Consider the following 19534-nt stretch of genomic DNA (forward strand, 5'->3'; position numbering starts at 1 on the left):
ATGCATGCCAATTAAAGTGAGATATGAGTTAAAGTCTCACAGTGCAGAGCCTTCCCCAAAACGCTGCCACCAGGCCTACAGCACACCAGGTCTCCACTTGGTTTTGGTTCCGAAGATGAGGCCTCAGGCTGAACAGTGGAGACTCCAGGGAAAATGGAGCTGTAACATTTATCATCACCCAAACTCCCCCCTCGGGGTCAGCTTAGATGCCTTCTTCATTCCTAAAGATGGAGAGGGGAATGGAAAGGGGTCTGATTTTTTGGAGCATCTTACTCAACAATACTGGGCACTCGGGGCTTTATGTGCATTATTCCATTTAATCTTCCCAACACTCCTCAGTCTACAAATGAGGAAAATGAAGTTCAGAGGGAGCGAGTCCTTGCCCCAAGGCTGGCCTGGCTCGGAATCCCATGTACCACCATGTGAGGCTTGGTCTTTGGAGTTCCACTGACTCGTCAGGTAGTTGCTGCTTGACCTTGGACCTGGAACATTCGTATCACCTCTCCAGTCCTCAATTACTGCACCCGTGAAATGGGAATAACATGACCTTTTTTGACAGAGGATCATCTAAGGAACTCTTGTAACCCTCAGGCCTGTCACTACGAATCCCTTCAGGAAGTATAACTGATTATCATGAAAAGCGCCTCGGAACAGGGCTTACATTGGGACTAAAAGGATGAATGACATTTGGAAAGACAAGGGAGGGAGCAAGGTGAGCAAAGGGAGAAAACCGAGTTTGAACTGAGCACGGCAGTGAAAGCGCTGCGCGCAGTGGTATAGAAAACTGCCCTTCGCTGCGTGTTGACTGTACAGCAGGGGGTGCCTTGCACGTCATGAGCATGATTTCACTTAATCTTCACATTAATCCTCTGAGGTTAGCTGTTCCTTTAGTCTCATTTTACTGATGGAAAAACCAGGGACAGAGATTTGCTCAGTGACACAGTTATGACTCCATGCTCCTGACTAACCAGGAAAAATGGCACATGCTGGAGGGGGGCTCCGGGGAGGAATGCAGAAAGCCACGCGGCTCTGCGGTCACCGGCACTATCAGTCTCTGTGGATTAACTTCCTCCACAAAATGCTGAGAAAGGCAATACCTTAAGGGCACCTCCCTCCAGTTCCTAAGACTTGTCCTACCCTTTGGTGAAAACAACAAACCCAACTCATTTCATTTGACCTTTCCCTGAGAACTCTCTGCATCATTTCACTGTTGCTAATGTCAATAGATTTCATTTTTTGTTTGTTAAACCCTGATGTCAACAGAAAATCAAGGTGGTTCCCAGTATTTACTTTTCTTCCCCTTTTGAAAATTATACTATCTTCCTCTTTTTGAAGTTAATATCTAACAATTTGCCCGGCCAGGCGTGGCTCAGTGGTTGAGTGTCGACTTAGGATCCAGGCGATCAGGATTCGATTCCCGGTCAGGGCACATGCCCAGTTTGTGGGCTCCATCAATGACTCTCTCATCATTGATGTTTCTGTCTCTCTCTCTCCCTCTCCTTTCCTCTCTCTGAAATCAATAAAGATATATTTAAAATATATATATCTAACAATTTTTTTACTTAATAATTTGTCTGTAATTCCTTGTTGTAAGAACATCAATGAGAGGTTGGCTGGTCAAGGAACAAGCAGACTTATTTCCTTAATTCCACTGGATAGAGGACAGCCCCATGAAGTACTTTATAGAGACGCACTTCCCGAGAACTCTTTAGAGGAAAATAGTCTTTAAGATCTTTGTTTTGTAGTCTAAACTTCTTTCAATTTCATTATGTTTAACAAAGCGTTTCAAGTTTTACTATTATTGTTTTAATTTCTAGACTGATTTCTCATGTGCCTATTGGTTCTTTCCCCTCTATTTCTTTCTCCTGGGTTTTTAACTCTCCACACACCTCGTTGAGCTCTTTAACTAATGCAACTCTTAATACGTTATTGTCTCAGAGAATTTCTAGGCTAGAGGTTTTTGTTCGATCATATACTTAGTCCTTGTGCTCCAGGCAATTCAAGAATTTAAAGCTAGAACTCTAATTAATATACAAATGGCATGATATAAGAAGTCACTTCCTTGCGGCCTCTCACAAAATGGAGCAACCAAATGCTTGACTCAGTGACATCAGGGTCTTAGAAGGGACCTGTCATCAAAATTAAGCCACCTTTGGTCACTGGCCCCTTTAGGTTCAGAAAGAGCTGCTCTTTAGGTGACCACCGCAGTCTGAAGCATCCACACCTGTTTTCATCCATTCTCAATGGAAGGACTCAGCCAACCAGTCACCAACCAGTCACCCAACTTCATGGCATAAAGGTTGTGACCGTCAGGCAAAGCCGCTACAGTTACACACCGCTGACTTTCCCAGGAGGCTGATGATTAGAAACCAAAACAAACACTCAGCAAATTGTCTCAGATGGGAAAACTCAGGATCCCGTGACTTCAGCTGGGAAAGGCAGTAAACTGTGTGGAAAGGGGTGGCGAGGCCGTCGGGAGGGCACTGGCTGTGCCCCCTCCGTGAGTGCCCCGCTTCCCCTGCTGCCCCCTGCGCTGAGACGGGGGGGGGGGGGGCAGGGAGCAGGCTTAGCCAGTGAGCGTCCACCTGCCTGGGCCTCGGGGCCTCGCACTGAAATGCTCAAGCCGAGTGTCTTAACGCACCATCAGCCCGTCCCGCGCCCACACGGGAAAGTGTGCGGGCGGAGAGGGATCGCGCAGCATTTTCCCGTATGCTCGCTGCTCTTCGTTTCCGATCTGGAAATAAAATCAAGTTTAATCATCGTGGCGGGATTGAGTAAGAGTCTGCCTCTGTGTTCGGTCCTTATGTCGATTCTTTCCCCAGGTGACACTTGCCAAGAAAAATAGAAAGCTACGCTTAAAACGTAAGCTGCGTAGCCCAGTGTCACTCTTTCAACGCGGTGCGTTGAACACCTGGGTGTGCGCGACACCCTTAGGATATCAGCTGGATGACACGCAGCCGCGTCCTTCCATCGCCACCGCCGGCATTTCGAAGGGTCAAGGTGAATGTGCGGCTGCGGACACGTGGGCTGAAGATCTGGAAAATCAACGTCAAGGCCCAAATCCCTTCCGACTCCCAAACTGATGACCAGCCTCAACCTAAAAGTGGGAATAAGTTTCAAGTATTAAGTGCTATTTAACCTTGGCAAATCCTCCAAATTTATCATCGCGGCTCTCTGCTAGCCAACTTGTATCTGTTTTGTTTTGTGTTTTGTTTTGTTTTGTTTTGTTTAAGTCATCGGCTCTACAAATACAGGCGTGGGGCAAAAGCAGGCTTTCAGTTGGTAGGGCACAAAACACAGAGTTTATTCTTGTATTATTATTTATTAATGTATTCTTGTCCATATGAACTGTAAACCTACTTTTGCCCACCCCTGTATTTCTAGCACCTATTACATTTCAGGTAGAGCTACGGCATTAAACAAAAGCAGCAAAAAATTGTGGCTCTTTAAAAAAAATTGTGTACTTACCCTAAAATTAAGTATAGCTATGTTATTAATAAATACATATCTTTTAAAATTAATCATTTAAAAAGTTTGACTATACTTACCATGCTGACAATATCAAAATGCTTTTGTGAATTTTCTGTTGTCCCTAAGATCTTGGGTCTTGCTGGATTGTGGTTTCTGAGGCCAGCATATTATTGCCTTTCTCCTTCCAACAAATATAATATCTCGAATAACTTGTTTTTGTCCTGAGACGTAGCCCACATGTGTACCCTTTAAAGGTCCCAAGTACTTTCACTTCACAATTTTGCTGCACTTCTGCAAGGTAGTTGGCATGGATCAGGCATTTCCTAGCAACATCTTTTGGATATAAAGAGCTCTGGAATTTAACATTCAGATGATAAAGTGCACCATTTGGAAAAAGCAAGAAATTGGTTACAAACTTGCAGAGGTCTGCATTTATTAAGAAGAACTGAAAACAGGGTAATGTGGCCAGTGAATTCAGCTGTGGCATTCCCAAAACAGCGGGGTGTCGGGGAACAGTACATCTGGATTTAGCCTGACCTTCATGGCCAACTCACTGTGCAGCCTTAGATAAGTGACAAGTGTCTGTTTCCCCACCTACTGTCCATTTAAAACCTACACCTGGCCTCTGTCAGGAGCCTTCCCTCCTAAACAATCTGACAATGTTTAAATCATATAGATTGGATCTCTGTGTGTAATCCCATTTAGTTTTAAATAGAGTCAGATGGAACAATTCATCTTCGTGTTAGCATTTGGGTTGATATTGACACTAAGCTCAGGAATTTAGAACTGGCTGTCTACTTTTCAGTACCAAAGGGCACTAACATTATTTCCTTTCATGCACAAAATGATTTTAACAGAAATTTAAAAATCATATTACCTCCCCTAGATCTGTTCTGAATGATCACAATTGGAATCTTGGCTAATTCCAAAATGACAATATTGGGACATTCACAGGACTGTAATTTAATAAAACAAAGGCAAGAGACTGGGCTGGTGGGTTGTTTTCAAATTATTTCAAGATCACATCTCCCTAGTTTCATAACTCATTTCTTCAGCCATGAAAATAATTTTTCACACAATATTTTCAGAACTTAAATCAGGTTGAAATGAGGCAATCAGACTAAAAACAACTGAATTTACCCTGCTTTTCTTTCACATTTCCCTGGTTTTTGTAAGAGCTATAATTATTGGGAATCTTTTAAGTTCAGTGAAAATTTCAGATTTATCTTGTTAAGGAATGGGTTATCTAGTCCTTTGTATAAAAAAAGGTTTTCCAATACAAATTGGCATTGAGGCTAATAGTGACCATTCTCCCCATGAGACTAGGAAAACACTCCTTAACGAGATAGTGAATTTTTTGTGTTCTTAAATTTTTAAAAGCTTTAAAAAAAGGCCTAAAAGTGGAAAGATACCAGATGGGTTTTTTGTTGGTTGGTTTGCTTTTGGTTTCTTTTTATTTTGACCCCCCAGGAAGTTTACACAATGAAGGAGAAAATGCCACCGCTGCAACTTTCCTGCTGCCGGGAAGTCTGGCAAGTTACAAGATCAAGGTCTCGCAGGTACTGCAGGTGATAAAAATTCTCACATCCTGTCCCAACAAGATATAAAATAACCCAGCAACAAGGAGGAGCCATAGACTAAGCAGGCTGAATTTTCCTTTGGGCTGTTCAAGATTGGGGTTGGCTAGAGGGTGGGGATGCTTCCTGACCCGAAGGCCTACAGAGTATCTCCTGGGAACACAAGATAAGCATTTACTTAGTCTAATAGATGTTCCTTAGATCATTGGTTAAATTCACTTCTAAGAAATGCAAACCCTTTTCCCACTCATTTGTAATTTGTGAAAATATACAGGGTCTATACATGGTGGGGTGTGTGTGTGTGTGTGTGTGTGTTTAAAGCTTATTATATTTTCTCCTGCAAATTTTCAGTTTTCTTCATGACTGGACAAAAATTAAATCTCAAATAAAATGCTTTTTAAATCTTCATGCTTCCAATATTTAAGAGAGCCTCCAATTTCTCAGTCTGACATGGACTCGTGGTAAAGGAATGCTAAGGTGACAGGAACATTGATATGAAATACATATTAATGCATTTCTCTTCCTGGATTACACGTTTTTTTATAACTCTTTTCATTTTTAGCATTTATTGATATCACAGCTTATAATCTGAAATGTGATAAAAAAATAAAAGCTGACTAATTTTAGGCTGGATTCCTGTTTGGTCAGGAGGAAAAATTCTGCAAGTTTACAGAGCAAATGATTGATTTCAACTTCTCTTAATCCATAAAAATCGTAGAGTTGAAATAGATTGTATTAAGGGTATGAAATAAATGGGAGTACTTGGTGTGGATATTACAACACTGAAGGCATAGTTTTCACTGTTACATTAACTTTCTCATTGCTGTACTATGGAGATTTGACTGATTAGCTCAGTGGCTCTCAACTCTGGCTACAAATTAGAATGTTCTGTTGAGCTTATCAAAAAAATACCAATGCATGGGCCCCTCCCCAGACCAAATTGCGTCAGAATCTCTAGGGGTGGGCTTGGGAATCTAGACCTCTGAGAATCTCCCACATGATTCTAAGAGGCAGTCAAGGGAGCTGAGGATCCTGACTCCTTAGAGTCTGACCCTAGCAACAGGAATGATCACATGGCTCATGTTCTCAAAGTTGCCACTGCGGATCTACTACCAGCAGGTAGCAGTAGAGGGAAAGAAAACACCAGGCCAGATGCCAGCCCTGGTTAAGAAGCCCGGCCAATGCACACTGGGCACCAAAAGGGCTCTAAAGATTGGAAGATGTCTTAAAAATTATTCTCAAGGCTGTGATCTTTGGCTTTTTCTGAAACTTACACTTGGGTCTAATATTTGGAAAGCTCAGTACTTGCAACCCAGGCAGGTGTATGAAAGCCTAGTAAATGGGAGAGGGGATGGGGAAGGGGGAGAACCCACAGAATAAAAGACTTTTCTTTTTCAAGGACTTCTTTGCCTCCAGGAAATGCAAAGTTGTTGGGAGAAATACCTATACTTGTGTCTATGTCTATGTTCAAAACTCTCGTGCACTGTTGGTGGGAACGCAGACTGGTGCAACCACTGTGGAAAACAGTATGGAGTTTCCTCAAAAAATTAAAAATGCAACTGCTGTGCGACCCAGCGATTCCACTTCTGGGTATAGATCCAAACAAACCTGAGACACTAATTTGAAAGAAAGAACACCTATGTTCATTGCAGTGTTATTTGCAGTCACCAAGAGTTGGAAGCAGCCCAAGTGCCCATCAGTAGATGCATGAGTAAAAAAGCTGTGGGACATTTACACGATGGAATACTACTGGGCTGTGAAAAGGAAGGGAATCTTACCTTTTGTGACAGGATGGATGGCCCTGGAGAATACTATACTAAGTAAAATAAGGCAGTCAGAGAAAGACAAGTACCATATGATTTCACTTACATGTGGAATCTAAAGAACAAAATAAACAACCAAACAAAATAGAAACAGACTCATAGACACAGGGAACAGTATGGCGATCATCAGAGGGAAAGAGGGAGGAGGTAGGTGAGGGTACAGGGGGGATGGACAGCGAGGAGGGAGACCTGACTTTGGGTGGTGAACACACAATACAATATACGGATGATGTGTTATAGAATTGTACACCTGAAACCTGTATGATTTTATTAACCAATATCACCCCCAATAAATTCAATAAAAATAAATAAATAAAAATGTTTTCACTGCAAAAAAAAAAAAAGTTGGCTTTCAGATAACTGGAATTTCAAGTCAATCCCTCAGCCATCACTGTGTGACTGTCTCCCATGTACAGAGCCCTACACTGAGGGCCATGGTCTAATGGAGACCCTGACTCATTAGCAAGCGCGGTTAGGAATCTCCACCAAAAATGTAGCCATTGCTCTAAATACCCGTACATGCCTTGACTTTTTCCTGGTGTCTCAAAAACTAGCTAATGAAGAGTTAGGATTCAATTAAAATTACTGAAATATGACTAAAATAGGACATTCTCGTCTCAGCAAAGGGAAAGAGAACCACCACATTTTTGACTGACGGCTTCTGGAGAGTCGCCAAGTTTTCAATGTTTCTGTCCCCAGGTTCTCCTGTCCCAGGAGGCCTAATAAAGATTCTGGTTGGAATTTAATTTACAATATAGTGTACTTTATCTATGTAAATATCTACAATTTACAGATGTCCTTCCCTCACCCAACAAATTGCAAAGACTGTTGATGATATTTGGCCTCCCAAGAACTAACAGATTTGTTTACAAACTACACTGAGCATTATTTTCAAGCTTTGCAATCAAAATTGTGAGCCTCAGCAGTCAGCTGCTGGGACATTTAACACATAGCCTTAGACCGATAAGCTCTCGTTTCTATGTCTTCATTCCCATCAGTACTGTCGTGACTGCGGGCAGGACCAGGACTGCTGTTCCGTGTCCCTCCTCACGGTCTCCTGCACAGGGGTGGGCAAAGGTAGGCTTATAGCTGTGAGTACACGAAGCACAGTTTATTCTAGTATTATTATTTACTAATTATTGTATTATTTATTTGCTTTACAACTATAAACCTACCTTTGCCCACCCCTGTATGTCTCATTCAGAGAAGACACTCGTCGCTTCTCTATAAGACATGAGTGCTGGAGTTGGAAGTCACCTGCTCCAATGTTCTTATCTACAGTGATGTTGAAATACCCCAGAAAGTCGAAAGAAACACCCAAGGTACCTCTGTTAGTAGCATAACGAGAACTTGAACTCAGGACACCTAACTTCCAGGTTCATTGAATGAATTAGTAAGAAGCATTAAATAGCCCATAGAAGACCCAATGGTTTGAAAGGCTGCCATTGAGAAGGAATAAAGTGCCATTCTATTCCCCGCAGTCCCTGCAGCTCCCCTCTACTCTAAGGACACTAAGTCACATGTTGGAGTAGGACACAAGAAAGCAGAAGTAGTGGCATTTGGGGGGGATTTAAAGATACGGTCAAAAAGTAGAGGGTTCTCCTACCCCAACCTGCCTCCAGGAACTTCCCCAGCTGTCCAGGCCTGGTTCTTGGGAGAGAACAAGCTGTTTCACCACAGCTCTGAGCGAGGGCTTTGGGACATCTGCACACACTGGTCTGGACCTGGGTTGGCCAGATGAGCGGGACAGGGATTTGTAAATAATAAAGCATTAGAGAAGCAAGCGGGGATTACTGCCCATCTTTTATTTTAATCCAAGAGAGGCTTGGCTTTCATTTGTACTGTTGGAATTTGGAGTCAGGACAAAACAATACCAAGAATGTTACAGAATTCAGTCTGGGCTTTTAAAACGTAGAATTGCCACGCATGTTCCTTTCATCCCAGAGACGCCCCAGCTTGCTCTAAGTGAAGTTCCCCCGCTATTTCCTCATCTGAAGGTCCATAGGAAGCACACACATCTTTCGCTGGACTCAGATCCACACGTGAACTATTTCAAAGGCTGACAGAACCCAAGCACAGCAGGACAGCTTTGTGAGTCATCCTGTGTAATGTGGTGACTTCAGGCATCCAGCGTGTGAGGTTTACGAAGTTAAGTAACAATTTCAGCTATGTTCCTTGATTCATGACAAGAGAACTCGGAGGGTAGCAGAGACAGTAAAACAATTAGAATTGTAATTCGCATCCCCTCTGAGGACCCAGCGCGTGAGGGTTGGCATAACACCTAGCCAAGGCAAGTTAGCAGGAGAGCTGCGGTGGCGGTGTTCTTGGGGGCCAGAGAGGACTTCCTCTCCCATCTGGGGACTGAGCTGAAAGCTAATTGTGCAAAAAGCCAAATCTCAGATACAGATGGAATGACCATCTAAAGCTAACACACAAATTAGCAGAGGCGCATGGATTTAGCCCTAAAGTAAAATAAATCCAGAGCAGAAGAACTGGGAACTCCAGCAGAGACTAGAGATAGATGGATGATTCTTCTCTGAATACAAGACTGTAAATATTAATGCCACCCCAGGCATCTGCCAGAATTAGTCCTAAATTTTTATAAATGATCCAGACTTGACATCTCTGAGTTTGTACATCATGCTATGTTTTTGCAGAAGCGAGTGCCAAGCTAATAAGGACAAATGGCAGAAGAGTGCGTTGAGCTCTGAGAGTGGCCAGGCATGAGCGCCCAGTGTTTTTCCACCCCAGATTATAGAGCTACTAAAAGTCAGTGGCATTTCCTGCCCCCCAGCATGCAAACTGTGGGGAATGAGCCTGGCCCTCCGGGAGGGAGGGAGGGAGGAGAGCTTCCAGGGTCCAGGGAAGGCAGCTAGCTGGTGCTGGAACTTCACTGCAGCGCAGTCTGCTAAGAGACCCCTAACAAGGCCACTTCCCCATTCAAGCCGTGCTTCCAGATGTGCCATCTTTCCCTTACGCAGTTTATATTCCTGAGCTACCAGCAGATGAGCTTCCTCAGTTTTTGTTTCAAGACCCATTGTGCTGCTATCTTTTATGACATCTGTGTATTGTAGCCTTGCAGCGACTGTTTTCTCTTTCAATATTTGTACACACATATTTCTTAAATTTTGCAGGATCCTTGGAGCTAAGCAACATCTACATTTCTTGGCTGATGCTCCAAGTGCTAAAACACTGTTCAATTTTATCTCTTACAGGAAGAAAAACAGAGCTCTGAGTCCCATGGATTCAAGTGGTGATGCACAAATTTTTGTTGGCATTAAAAGGCACCGGGGCCTTCCTCCTTAAACACAAAAGCAAAAACCCCTGCAGATTGCACAACCCCCCAGGGCCCCATCCCTGGAGATACTGCTGTAGGTCCAGGAATGTGTCTTTTTTTTTAAACTAGAGCCCCAGGTGATTATGAGAAAGACCCAGAGGTCATCCTCTGAGAAGCCCTAGAATAGAAAAAAGCTCTTTTAGCTACTTTCCACCTTTTATTAAGCTGTCATCTCAGAAAAATACCCATGAAGAGTTAAAAAGTCCTTCTGTGAGTGAACCGAACATTCTGCAGCCGAAAGTTTCTGGATGCCTCCAAAAGAGATAAAGGCAAATGCTTTGTTTCAAAAAACTGGCCTCATTCCATTGTGCGGGTGTCTTCTCCTGTTCTCCTTCCTGCTCTGTGTCTGCCCCCACCTCTCCCTTCTTTTTTGGGAATAAATAAATAAATAAATAAATAAATTATATATATATATATATATATATATATATATATATATATATATATATTGATTTCAGAGCGAGGAAGGGAGAGGGGGAGAGAGAGACAGAAACATCAATGATGAGAGTCATTGATCGGCTGCCTCCTGCACGCCTCCCACTGGGGATCGAGCCTGAAACCCAGGCACGTGCCCTGACCGGGAATCGAACTGCGATCCCCTGGATGTCAGGCCGACGCTCAACCACTGAGCCACGCCCGGCTGGGCCCCCCTTCTTTTTTGGTTCATTTAGGCCCTACATTCTTTCCTCCTCTGGTGTCCAACCTCCTTTTCAGAAGCTGCTGCGAGGTTGTCAGATGACTTTTTTAAGAAGATGGAGCAGGTAAGTATCAATGGTTAGCAGACCTTAAGAGGTGAAATTCAGAACTTCAGAAAAGCCAAGAGGCCACTATCTCCAGTGTCTTGGCGCTGGCTGGGAATAAATCACCTTTCTTATTTTTAAGATGACTGTGGTAGGCGTGAAGTAACGTGGTGGGGAAATTCAGCAGCACCCCATTGCTCGGAGCCAGCAAGGGAGTGTTCCTCCCCAGCCCACTCTACAGAGACCCCCCCAACGTTACCAGGGACAGGCGAACATACAACAGTCCATGGAGTCACCTTGTCCCACCAAATTCAAAGCCAGCGGCCCCATGGAAACCTCCAGGGACTAATGATCTAGATTAGTCCAGGGTGACTCCCGGCCTCGGAATGGAGCGGAGCTTTGAAGCAGCAGTTGGGGACCGTGAGGGTGGCACGACCAATGCCCGAGGTTGCCAACACAGCCAGAGCTGTTTCCAAGCAGGCTCTTTCATTCTCTATCGCTGAGGTGAACCAGCTGCCCCGTCAGTCTCGACACTGTAACTGGCCAGTGAAACGGCAGTTGGTTACCAGCATCCTCTCCCCGAGCCAGAAAATGACGAAAAAATGTCTCCACGGACCCCTTTCGGGATAAACAGAGGGACACGCTTAGTATCTGTTGAACATTTAGCTGTTGCGATGGGAGGAAAGAAATTGTAAAAATGGATGAATGATTAACAGTGAGGTTTGTATCCCGGCAGTTTGTATCCATCTTTCTTGTGGCCGAAAAGCTGTCTTTAGGAAATAATCCAGAAAAAGAGAATGGAACTTTGAAAAATGGTCCTTTTTTCCCCCAAAAGCAGAGCATCTCTCCTTTTGTGCGCCCAGTAGGGACCAGACCTCTGACTGGCCTCGCCGGCTAGGGACTTAATCTTGCACCTGGGAACCCGGCTACCCCAGGCCTGCGGAGGGAGTCCTGGGTGCAGGGAAGGGGTGGGGTGCACCAGTTCTGTCCTCCATGAGCAGGAGCGGCCACTTCTCCCTCAGGGTTACTCAGCTTCTGTGTTTCATCATGTTCGATTGGAGCTGGAAAACCTTCGGATATATCCTTTCTGTCCCTGCGTCCTGGACTATCAATGTTTTCTAAGTGCAGGGTAGGAGCAAATTCTGACGTGTATCAGCGACCAGTGGAATCACCAAGGAGGTTCCATAGATCTGCCCAAGCCGCCTAACGTAGCGCAGCGCCAGGCTCACCCTGGGGACTGCAGTTTGAGCGGCGAGGCAATCCTTGGCTACCGATGTAGCACAGAGGTCTTGCCAATTATTTGCACCAACACCCTATCAAAATGAATCACCTGCGTCTGTGGATTTGTTCTGCTCCTGGGTGCTCCCTACACCCCGAGAATGCTAAAGAATGCATGTGCTGTGCTCACTCCCGCTACTACTGACAGGCTATTCTGTTGCCATGGTCTCCTGGCCCCATTTTAGTGTTAATACAGCCATTTTAGTTAATACCACTATAAAGGACTGATTCTCCCATTGCTCCACCTCCAAGACCCCAAACCTAACCTGGAGAAGTTGTGCTTAGAGGGGAAAAAGTAAATAAACAAAATAAGTTGGCTCAAAACATTTTCTCATCTGACATATTTTAATATTGTAGGACACATTTATTGTGATAAGTAGCTTGACCCAAACCACCCTGTCCAAGTCCTGCAAAAGCATGAAACACTCTGGGGAAAAAAATAGCAACTGAGGTAACAGCCTCACAGAATTATAGAGGCATGAACCTAGAGGTTAGTCAGCATTCTCATTCTACTGGAGGAAAGAGGCCAATTTCAGTAATTCAGGGAAGTGAATGAATTTGACCGAGGTCACAAAATTAGTGGCAGAACCAGGCCTAAATTATAGTCTCTGGAAACTAAGCCAAAAGTTTTCACTACTACACATGCTGTATGAGCAACATCTCTTCTCTAAGAGTTCTAAATTAATTAAAAGTGGTGTGATGATGATACCCATGGCCTTTTGACAGCGCTAACCCTTGACCCCTCCAATCATCATGAAATGACGTTAGTATTCCCAGCTCACTCGGTTACTTTCATCAAGTTTAATTGGAGTTGGGAAAATTCCCTCCTTCTTTGGTTGGTGGTCATTCCAACCAAAAGGTTTTCATCATCAAAGAGCCATGCTGGGGAGTGAAGGTGCTTCACCCACTTATGTTCATCTCTAAAAGCTACTCAAGACCTGCCATCCATCACTTTATCTGCTCCTGTCTGGGCAGCTATGGCAGGGACCCCCACTCCCCCGTGGAATGCTGCGGTGACCTCATCTCCAGGGGTTTCCAAGTGTGATGTCTCAGCTCATCTCAAATGCTTCCCCAAAACTATCAGTGTCAGCGGCTACCCGAGGTTTCTCATTCATTCACAGGTTTATTGAATAGTTGCTAAGGCCTGTATTTGCTGTTGAAATCTGTAGCACATAGGTGGTGCTCACCGCCCAGAAGGTGCTCAGTAGCGTGCTTTTCTGAATGGGAGTTTTGATGTCAATGCAGGCAGTATAGAAGCATTTCGTTTGAACACAGTACACTCCACCACAGAACATCATGCCCTTACTGTTCCTATGCAATTTGCTCCCAAGAGTTACTATAAAAAGAAAGTCATGAAATACAAGATGGGAAAGATAACAGATTTAATGATGTTTAAGTAGAAGCAAGAAACAGCGCTGGTTAATTGTAGAGAAAAAGTAATAATATTATGGAGCTGTGATAAAAAGAAAATTGATGGCTTGGGGGAAGAAGGCGGGGGAGCCGTATGCAGAAAATAACCATGGCTGCGAATATCCTTAGCCAAGAAACTTTGGAGAAGTACATGATCCAAACGTCAATCAACAATCGAGACTATGACAGCAGGATAATTTTTAGTTATAAAATCTATTATCCTTTTCTGGATCTGCATGTGTGTGTGTGCGTGTGTATTTTTATTCTAGGAAAGATGAACAAGACACGCAGGAACTGGGGCTACAACCATAAAGCAGGGAACGCCAAGCATTTCGAGCACTGGTTTTGCAAGAGCCACATCTTGAATCAGCACAAACAAGTCCCTGTCAGCTCACCGATAATACACTGATTACAAATGTGACCAAGTGGAAAAACCTCCCGCTGCCAAACTAGTCACTAGAACTCTGATAAGGTGATAATTCTGCAGTGGCTACAAGTTCAGGGATGCATTAAAATTAAAGGGGGGGGACTAAGAGGTAAAGGTGGTAGATGATCCCCTCGGTCTCCTTAATACAGTAAAATGGTTCACAATCTCTAATTTTCCTGTATATTCTAAAACTCCCCAAGCGATGGTCACTAACCGCCTCTTTGCTCTAAACGCACAGGCATTTTTCAGAACTGATCTTCATGCTCTATTGGCAGCATTCCTGTCCCTGCTGACTGTCCCTTCTTCTGTGACACCCCATTTCCCCTTGTCTCTCTGGTTGTTCCCCTTTCCTCTCCTTCATGGCCTTTGCCCTTTAATTTGGCAGCTGCTGAGAGGCTCTGTCCTATCTTCTCCTCTCACCCTAGGTATATATTCCGATGAAATATTATTCCCCCTCTGACTCAAGGTACCATCTTTATGCTAATGACTCTCAACCCTATTTCCAGCCAAGATCTTGCAGCCCGGGAGATCCAACGATTCGCTGACTGACTTCGCGTGAATGAGCACCAGGAATCTGTAACTCAACCAGTCCAAGCCACTTACGGGTCCCCTCCACGCCTGTGCGCTCCTGCTCAGGAACAAGCCCTCATTCACCCGGTAACCTGGCCCGGCTTCAAGCCTCACTCTGATTCTTCCCTCTTCTGGAGATCACAGTGTTTACTGAGTGTCAACACGCAGCAGGGACTGTGCGAGGCAGGCCCCGGGACGGAGGGGTAAATGGGGTCAAAATGGCCCTTGCCTCCTGGCGCTTGCGGTCACGGACACCTCCTCACTCAGCGGTCCTGCTAACACTGTCCTCCAGAAGCCGCCTTCTTCTAACCCCACTGTCATTTTCTTACTTGGGGTACCATCATTTCTCTCCGTGATTGCTTCCATTGCTTCTCAGCTCGTTTCTCTGACTCTAGACTTGCCTTTCAAACCATTCCCACAGTAAGGGAGAAGGATCTGCCTAAAGCCTAACACACCATCTCTGCTTAACATGCTTCAGTGGCTCCTACCCGGGCCCCAACCCATCAGGAGACCCCACCACCCCAACTCCTTTAGCCACTGTGATCAATGATCTTGCCCTATATAACCCATCTCCTGGAAACTATCAGGGAGCCAGGTCTTTTCACACTAGCTTACCTGTGACCCCGGGCTTGGCACCATGTCCTCAAGTAAAGAACCCTAACTTTCTTGGCTGCAAACTACTGTTAGCGTTTGATTGGGCTTTGATGCGTGCAGGCCAATGGGTCCCTTTAGTCTGATAATACCTGGTCTCTGATGATACCCCTAAGGAATCCAAGCCCCTTCCTCTGCCCTGCACAGTGTCTTACACACAATTAGCATCCAGTAAATGTTCCCCGAATGAATATACTAAGTCACCCAATGAGGATTCAAATAACCTTTTTCATACTATGTATTAACAAAGATTTCAAGGTTCTATCATTAAATATCAAGTAGATGAAAAGGCAGCACAGTGAACGTTGAGCATCATTTCCAGCCTACACGCAGACACGTAGCAAAAGGATACTGAACATTTCCCTCAACTGTGTATTTGGCAGAGCAAGGGTAATGTAACCAAACCCCTCTGTTTCCTCCTGCCCAGGCACTTCCAATGGTGATAAAAAGAACTGTATGCTGACCTTCTATCGACTCCTGACTTCTCTCACCTGTTCTTTGTCAGAAAGGTGTTTAAAATTTTAATACATATGAATAAATCACTAGGACACAACCTGGAATAAGTATAGAGTTCTTATATAAAAGTCAACAGCTTTGAAACAAAAGGTTTCTTGGCTGATTATCTATTCTCATGACATGTAAATAGCTGAGCTATTTAAAACACTATGCTTTTATTATGTACTTTTAAAAACTGTGATGTTAACCAGGAATCATCTGATTATAGGATTTAGGGCTAAACGAGACCCAACAAGTTATTTCATTATCTAGCTTATTTTAAAGTTTAAAAACTGGATCAAGATGTACACTTATCTATTCGCACCCCCATTATGGGCCATTTTCGTAAATGACATCCCTTATTCAAGGTCAGCTGGTGTTATCTATCCTGATATTCAAAACCTTCCTATCTCACCTTCCTGTCCAACTTAGAATTATAAGGTCATTTAGCTTCCTTCCGCAAGCCGAGGCAGCGAGTTTGTTTTACCTGCTCTGCACTGCATATAACCACTTCATGATCCCTGGAATGCTGCTATGCATTTTGAATTTACTTGTTATTAACTCAGGTAATTCCCATTGGACTAAAACTGTACGCTTGTCATTATTAAACATCATCATCTTCTAGCAAACGTAGACCAAAGTCTATAAAGCTATTTTGCTTCAGTTTAAATAATACATTTTAGAATCACTTAACTGAGTTTTCTGTAGTGTCCTCTTTCAAAAAGGGTTAGTAGCCCTGGCTGGTGTGGCTCAGTTGGTCGGGCATCATCCCAGGCACCAAAAGGTTGCCGGTTAGATTCCCGGTCAGGGCACATGCCCAGGTTGTGGGCTCGATCCCCAGTAGGGGGTGTGCAGGAGGCAGCCGATCAATGATCTCTGATCATTGATGTTTCTCTCTCTCCCTCTCCCTTCATCTCTCTGAAATCAATAAAAACCTGTTTTTAAAAAACTTAAACACAGCTACCATATGACCCAGCCATTCCACTTCTAGATATATATCCAAGAGAAATAAAAATATATCTCCACACAAAAACTTGTACAAATGTTAAAGCAGGTAAAGCAGTATAATTCAGAATAGAAAAAAAAGTGGAAACAACCCACATATCCACCAACAGATGAATGGGTGAATAAAATATGCTATTTTCAAACAATGAAATATTACTTGGCCATAAAAAGGAATGAAATACTAATATATGCTAAACATAGGTGAAACTTGGAAACACTGTTAAGTTAAAAAAGTCAATCATAAAAGACCATGCATTATATTCCACTCATCTGAAATCTCCAGAATAGGAAACTCTATAGTCAGAAAGATTCGTTATTGCCTAGGATAAAAGGTAGGTGGGTGCTGGGAGGGAGGGGAGGAGAGCACTAGGGAGTAACTGCTCATGGGTATGGGATTTCTTTTTGGGTGATAAAATTAATCTAAAATTGATTATTGTAATTGTTGCACAACTCCAGTAAATGTGCTAAAAACCACGTTGTATTGCACAATTTAAAAGGTATGCGAATTATATCTCAATAAAGCTGTTTAAAAAAAACATAAAAGAGTTCGGCGCTCTTTCCATGGATAAAAGACACTAATAAAAAAAATTGTGTCTGATTGAGCAAAACAAGGGTATGTGGCCTTTATTCCCCTTCCAGACACTGCTGCTTTTAGCACATTTACAATTTTATCTGCTTATCCCATGTGATACCCAAGCAGAGCTCGGAGCCACAACAGGAAGTCCAAAACAGTTCTTTCAAACAAACTTAAAAAAGCAGCTTAATAACGTTACCCAATATGTATTAAAGCACCACTTTGTTGCCATTTTATGATCTTAAGCTCTTGCTTTCCATTTTGAAATCACAAAAGAGACTTATTTTTCAAGGAAAAAAGATAAGCCATCATATTGAGGACAAAGTGAATAGTGTACTTAGGTGTTTCTAAATCCCCACACCACCAAGAGTAGTGTGGGGACGTAGCAGCTAACCAACCAGTGAGTAGTGCTGATCGACCGGATGCAAGTTCCTGGAGGGAGGATTCAAACGCTCAATGACTGATTTAGTGACCAACTAAAGTGATAGCTCGACCAAGAAGAGAAGTTTATTTTCTAAATTGTTCCTACACGGAAGTGGACGCTAAGTAACAAGACATTTTAACGTACCAACAATCAGCTGAGTAGTTTCCATACATTTCTGTGTCAGTGGTTCTTCTGCAGTAAGACTATTCTCATTTGGAAAAAACACAAGGGAATTTTGGAAGTCAAGTTCTGAAACTATCGACGGGTTTTTCACTATTTATTCCAGATTCATTCAAGCATTACAATTTATTAGAACTGGCTCTGGACCACACACTGGAAAAGGGACTAGATCATAAAATGAGTGAGCGGGGCTGCCCTGAAAGTGTCTGCAGAATCCTGGGGTGAGGATCTCACAGGATCTGGGTTTTGGTGCTTCAGAGAAAACTGGGCTAATTAGCTCTATATTGGTGAATCTGGGAGTTATTTAAAATGTACTCTCTTAAATTCAGGTTGTAATATTTATGTTTCAATGTATACTAAAACAAAGTCATAACAATATTTTATTTAGAAAACCAAAACAGGGGAAAAAAACCCCAAACATAATTAGATGTTATGAATCCAGCAGGGACTACTAAGGTGAGGCAAGAGGTTCCCTGTGTAGAGTTTAGGGAGGCACTCGGTTTAGGGTGGTGCAAGTGCAGGGGCAGCCTTAAAAAAATGCACCCTAGACACCTCTCCTGCCTCAGTGGTGTATACTTAGTATACTTCATAACAAATGGCTTGTAAATTATAAATGGAGCTGTGAAATCCCCGGGAGAGTGAGTTGCTACAGAGAGACTGTCTACTTTTGGGAGGAAGGCAGAGATACTAAGGGAAAGATGAGACACACTTAGCATATTAAAATGGTTACCAAGTTAAAAGCTTCCAACTTTTCAGACTGAAAGTTATTCTCAAGCCCAAACTGTTCTATTATCTATAACTATTAACTTACGCTTTTGCTGACTTCAATAATTTCTTTAGTGGAATTTTTCTAAGATCAATACCAGATAAACTGAATGAAAAGTTACAAGTCACTGCCAATACTCTTCCAAGACAGGTCATTTTGGGGACCTGAGGACAACCCTCTCCTTAGTTCCTCAGTCTAGTTATTGATGGTTATTCAGGGCCAATTAAGGAAAATCCTGAATGTATCTGGTTCACAGGAATGTAACTCCATAACTGAACAAAGCATTAATTTTAATTGGTGGTTCTGAAAACTGGAACATGAATATAGAGGAAGCGATAAATAACTTAGATTTAAAAGACACTGACATCACGTGGAAAATATTTTCCTATTACATCAAAGCCATGAGAACTTGAAACCCACCTGCCACCACTGCATCTGGTAAGTGAATGTTCAGTGTCGGTAAGACGGTGAAAGCTTTCTGAGACGTCCCAAATGCACACACAGGAAAACGTTTCCTCTGTGTTGACTTCATTCCCCCGCTCCTTCTCTACACACGTGTAGGATGCTCAGAGCTATCATCCATTTAGTTTGGGTTAATTTAAGTAGATTTCTTCTTCTTCCATTTTACTTTAAAACTGAAAATTTTTACCTACCTGTTAGGTATTGGAACTAAAACTTTCATATACAGCACTCAACAGAGCCTAGAAGAGCTTGGTTGTGATTGTGACTTGTGACTGTGATTTATAAAACTTTCTGGGATGGGCTCTAAACGAGGTTTTGTATAGTCTTCAGCAACAGCAGCAGAA

The sequence above is a fragment of the Miniopterus schreibersii genome (genome assembly GCF_964146895.1).
Source record: "Miniopterus schreibersii genome assembly, chromosome: 14".
NCBI lineage: Eukaryota > Metazoa > Chordata > Mammalia > Chiroptera > Miniopteridae > Miniopterus > Miniopterus schreibersii.